The sequence below is a fragment of the Salvelinus sp. IW2-2015 genome, linkage group LG26 (assembly GCF_002910315.2).
Source record: "Salvelinus sp. IW2-2015 linkage group LG26, ASM291031v2, whole genome shotgun sequence".
Lineage (NCBI taxonomy): Eukaryota > Metazoa > Chordata > Actinopteri > Salmoniformes > Salmonidae > Salvelinus > Salvelinus sp. IW2-2015.
In genome coordinates this window covers 28,242,834-28,249,209 of record NC_036866.1, presented here as the reverse complement: position 1 = coordinate 28,249,209, position 6,376 = coordinate 28,242,834, and the positions used below count along the sequence as shown (strand labels likewise).

At 36.3% G+C, this 6,376-nt stretch overlaps 1 pseudogene; it reads left to right on the top strand.

Annotated features, from left to right (window-relative positions):
• LOC111952201 (IQ motif and SEC7 domain-containing protein 3-like) overlaps nucleotides 1–6,376 on the top strand; it is a 47,359-nt pseudogene that overhangs the window by 35,605 nt on the left and 5,378 nt on the right.

The following is a 6,376-nucleotide window of genomic DNA, read 5'->3' as shown; positions in this document are numbered from 1 at the left end:
AGGTGAATGTGGTACCTTCAGGTGTTTGGAAATTGCTCTCAAGGATGAACCAGACTTGTGGAGGTCTACAATTTCTTTTCTGAGGTCTTGGCTGATTTCTTTTGATTTTCCCATGATGTCAAGCAAAGAGGCACTGAGTTTGAAGGTAGGCCTTGAAATACATCCACAGGTACACCTCCAATTGACTCAAATTATGTCAATTAGCCTATCAGAAGCTTCTAAAGCCATGACAGAATTTTCTGGAATTTCCCAAGCTGTTTAAAGGCACAGTCAACTTAGTGTTTGTTAACTTCTGACCACTGGAATTGTGATACAGTGAATTATAAATGAAATAATCTGTCTGTAAACAATTGTTGGAAAAAATACTTGTGTCATGCACAAAGTAGATGTCCTAACCGACTTGACAAAACTATAGTTTGTTAACAAGACATTTGTGGAGTGGTTGAAAAAATGAGTTTTAATGACTCCAACCTAAGTGTATGTAAACTTCCGACTTCAACTGTATGTGTGTGTGTGTGTGTTTTTCTGTAGATCCTGTCTGTCCCCCACCGTAGGCTGGTCTGCTGCTGTCGTTTGTTCGAGGTGGCAGACTTCAACAAACCTCTGAAACAGAAACTGGCCAACACCCAAAGAGAGGTGTTCCTTTTCAACGACCTCATACTGGTGAGAACACACACAAGCACACACACACACACACATGGACACATGCACACACACACCCACACGTTAAAGCATGACTAGTGTTTATTTATGTGATAATGGCCGAGAAGCTGGTGTTTGGAGGATATATTGGCACTGGTGTTATTAGGCCTGGCAAACCGATATATCCAATATATCCTCCAAACACCGGCTTCTCGGGCATTATCACTTTTATACAACGGTACCAACAAAATCAAATAATGATTTTCATTAAAATGATGAATTTATTCATACTTTTCTTCCTTCCACAAGATATAGTCCCAACACAAATCTAGGCTTGCTACCCAAGCCGGCTGGTCGTTCGTTCTATTGGTTCGGTTGCCAGAGATGCGACCCAGTTGTTCAGTCTTTTTGTTCTGTTTCTATGGACGCGACCCAGTCGTTCAGTCTTTTTGTTCTGTTTCTATGGACACGACCCAGTCGTTCAGTCTTTTTGTTCTGTTTCTATGGACACGACCCAGTCGTTCAGTCTTTTTGTTCTGTTTCTATGGACMCGACCCAGTCGTTCAGTCTTTTTGTTCTGTTTCTATGGACACGACCCAGTCGTTCAGTCTTTTTGTTCTGTTTCTATGGACACGACCCAGTCGTTCAGTCTTTTTGTTCTGTTTCTATGGACACGACCCAGTCTTTCGTTCTAAATCAGTGGTCACCAACCTTTTCTGAGTCAAGATCACTTTCTGAGTCAAAATGCATGCCGAGATCTACCGCTCTGATTTTTTTATTAACATGACTTAAAAAATGTAAGCCTATGCAACATTAACCAATTAAAACAGTTCTGTTGCAATGAGGTTGGTGCAGTAAGCTGTAGGCCCAATACATTATCACCGCATACTGGCTTTGCTTGAATTTACCTGCCAATGCATTGTCATTCAGGACATTTTTTAAAATTATATTTCAAATCTTGAGGTAGGCTATATGATCACACCGGTAATAGATACATTGTTCTATTACTTGTGAGGCACAGCTGAGTGAACATACATTTAAATAATTTGCTTTTTATTTTACTGGYCTGATGGTGGCTGCATCTGATGGTRAGTCTCAGGGAGGGAGCAGCAGACTGAGGGTCCGTCTCTCAACATCCCTCCGCTCTCCCTTTCCTCCACTGACACTGAKCAAAAAGGGACACTGTCTTCCAGCTGATGGCGAAACTCGAGTCGCACCGCATTATTTCTGCCTCATGCAGAAATTCATGTTGTTACTCCTATGAACAGAGAAATTTAAATATTCCTTGATATTAAAAATGACCCAAGCCGCTAATAATAACAACAACGCAAGCCTATAGATACACTTTCCTACTCATTCATTACTGCTTGTTGTAGCGCTGAGTGGAAATAGGAAGAACGCGCATTTTATGGGTTATAAAAGTGTTGAATACAAAGTGTTGACAGTGCTGAGTGAGAACTTAAACATCAACTCACTCATAAAAACAGCAGCTCTTTGCTGTATTCGTTGACAGTCTCTCTAGTCATGGTTTTAAACGTTTTGAAATCTCACAGTATCAATTTTGCCGTAGCTTTCTTTTACGCCTCCTACGTACTGCAGAGTTGGTCATCTGAGCAATCTGATTMGCCAGCGGTACGCATAGTGCACTTGATTTCCTCTCCAGGCCCACCCGGAAGGAAGAGTTTGTACCTTCAGACACATGAAATGGTAACAGTTTTCCTACCCGGCGCCCAGGGATGCACCTACCACCAACAGCGCGAGACTAATAAAACTAATTAGGAACACAAAGGCTTTATCGTTGGGTTTATTACAGAAATGTTTGGCGATCGACTAGAAATTCCTTGGATATCGACTAGAAATGCCTTGGAGATCGACTCGTTGGTGACCYCTGTTCTAAATGTTCCATTGCCATACTGGCTGGCAACGTTCTTATGGCTTGCTTGATAGCTAGCCAACTACGGCTAATTTACAGTCACGTCAAACAGTGCAGACAGAATAACAACAGTAGCTGCATTTGTTTAAGCTGTTGTTTTCTAGTGATATTTATTTGGATACATCATATATAATGAGCTAATGAGGCACGATTTCGCCTGGCATAGAAAATGTACTCTGTTAGGACAATAACGTTATTCAGAGGAGCTACCAACAGCACAAGTAACACAATAGCTTCAAACTGAAGCTGGATAGACTGCAAACGCTGCCACTTCGTTTCGTTTGAACTTTTTCAATTTACATTTCTTTGTTATATCCATAAAAATGATGGAAGCTGATTCATGATTTCGACTGCCTGAAAACGCTGCCTGCCTCTCGTCCGACTCCGACCCAACACGTTCATTTCCATGGGACAGTTGGAGATCGAATTTGAATATTGAAACATGCTGCACTTGTTTGTTTGAACTTTTCAATTTATTTTTTTGTATATATCCATAAAAATGATGGCAGCTGATTCATGATTTGACTGTGAAAAGCTGCTGCTTCGTCCGACTACCGCAACACGTTTTTCCATGGACAGTTGGAGATCGAATTTGATATTGAAACAATGTTGCAAATGTGAGAGACGTAGCAAGGTTTTCAAATGTTCGCTGTTGAAAACTAAATGTTAGTCTAAAAGAAATGTGAGATAAAGTCTAGATGCTTTTTAAAGTGGAGATCAAGTTCATTAATTGTCTGGCTGGGCTGATGAGACAGTGGATGGGCGAGTCAAATGGAAGGTCATAGATTTAGCCGGTGAAAATTTGTGGAATAGACACCGGCTGGAATGCGCTTTTACCCAATCAGAATTAGGATTAGAACACTTGTTGTATACGTGTGGTGTGTGTGTGTGTGTGTGTGTGTGTGTGTGTTGTGTGTGTGTGTGTGTGTGTGTGTGTGTGTGTGTGTGTGTGTGTGTGTGTGTGTGTGTGTGCACTGTATGTCCATTCTGTTGTCTCCTCACACAGATCCTGAAGCTGTGTCCAAAGAAGAAGACTTCTGCTTCCTACACTTCTGTAAAGCCATGGGTCTACTGGGCATGCAGTTTACCTCTTCAGCAATGATTGTAATACTATAACTACTAAATTGCTACTACTACTATATTATCTACTACTACTATCTATATTGTACTATATATACAATACTACTACACTACTACTACTAGTAGCTCCCGAATGGGCAATGGTCTAAGGCACTGCATCTCAGTGCTAGAGGTGTCACTACAGACCCTGGTTCAATGTGGGCTGGATCACAAGGGCCGTGATCGGGAGTCTGATAGGGCGGCGCACAATTGGCTCAGCGTTGTCCGGGTTAGGGGAGGGTTTGGCCGGGATAGGGTCATTGTAAAATAAGAATTTGTTCTTAACTGACTTGCCTAGTTAAATAAAGGTTAATAAAAAAAATACAAATATTACTACTACTACTACTCTATTATTATTATTATTACTACTACTATCTACTACTCTACTACTTCTACTCTAACTATTATTACTACTACTACTACTACTACTACTTTACTACTTACTATTTACTATACTTTACTACTACTATACTATTTACTACTACTACTACTACTACTTTTACTACTATACTACTACTATTCTACTCTACTATTTTATCTACTACTACTACGACTACTACTACGTTACTATAACTATATTTACTACTATACTGCTACTCTACTATATTATCACTACGGCTTCTACTACTACCACTACTATGCTACTACTACTTTACTACTACTACTACTAACTATTATTATCACTACTACTATCTACTACTACTACACTAATCTGCTACTACTATTACTATTACTACTACTCTACTTATACTATTATTATATCTACTACTACTTTAACTTTACTACTCCATACTACTTACTACTATTCTACTACTACATTAATCTATCTATATTAACTTATCATACTACTATTTTTTATCTTCTACTATACTATACCATATCTGCTACTACTATTACTACTAATACCTACTCTTCTAATCTACTATTATTTTACTACTGCTAATAGATATTTACTATTACTACTATATGTATATATTACTATTACTATCTCTACTATTATTATACTACTACTAATCCCTACTATCTACACATACTACTACTACTACATACTACTACTATATACTACTACTACTACTACTACTACGTACTACTACTTACTCAACTCTATCTACTATACTATACTATACTCTATACTAACTATATAATACTATATACTATGATATACTACTATCTATTTTATTACTATACTATTACTACTATATCTACTATTATGTTATTACTACTACTACTACTACTTCTGCTACTATTTTACTGCTACTATCTACTACTACTACTACTACTATATTACTTTTTAACTACTCTAATACTCTAGTCTACTACTACTTATTACTATTATATATACTATTATGCCTACTATTTACTACTATTATATCTTACTATTATGCTATACTATATATTAGTACTATTGCACTATTATTTACTACTAACTCTGCTACTACTATTACTATTACTATCTCACTATATTATTTATCTAATATACTACTATATATATATATACTCTACTACTGCTAGAGGTGTCACTAAGACCCTGGTTCAATGCTGGGCTGGATCACAACGGCCGTGATCGGGAGTCTGATAGGGCGGCGCACATTTGGCTCAGCGTTGTCCGGGTTAGGGGAGGGTTTGGCCGGGATAGGCCGTCATTGTAAAATAAGAATTTGTTTCTTAACTGACTTGCCTAGTTAAATAAAGGTTAATAAAAAAATACAAATATTACTATCACTACTACTACTCTATTATTATTATTATTACTACTACTATATCTACTACTCTACTACTTCTACTCTACTATTATTATACTACTACTTACTACTACTACTATTTACTATTTTACTACTACTACTACTATTACTACTACTAAAACTACTACTACTACTTACTAATACTACTTACTTTACTTCTATCTCTACTATTATATACTACTATACAGTACTACTACGTCTATATACATTACTACTACTACTACTGCTTCTACTATATTTATCACTAACGCTACTCTACTACTACTACTATGCTACTATATATACTACTACTTACTATACTATTATTATCACTACTACGTTCTAGCTACTAACTAACTACCACTATTGCTACTACTATTCTATTACTATTATACTCTTACTATTATTATATACTACTCTACTACTATACCTACTCTGTATCTATTATACTATATACTTACTCTTCTACTTTTACTCTACTATTATTATCACTAGGTCTACTCTACTACACTACTTTGCTACTACATTACTACTACTACTACTCTACTATTATTATCACTACTACTACTATACTATTGAATACTCCCTGCTACTATATTACTATATACTATCTATACTTCTACTCTACTTTATTATTATATGTATGACTATTTACGTTTATACTATACTGGTACTGATTATAATTCTTTTATGACTCTTAGCTATTTTTCATATTTATAGATCTTTATCGCTCTATGTCCTACTATGGATTACTATCACTACTATACTATATCTTTATACTATATATATAATCCGAGCAATCTACTACTACTACTATATTGCTAGTAATACTATATATACTCTACTAGTATATTAATGACTATAATGCTACTGTTTATTAATACTATTATTACTAATATATCTACTATTAGTATTGTTTATTATGATACACTATTCCTGCGCTATAATATTCTACTGTAGC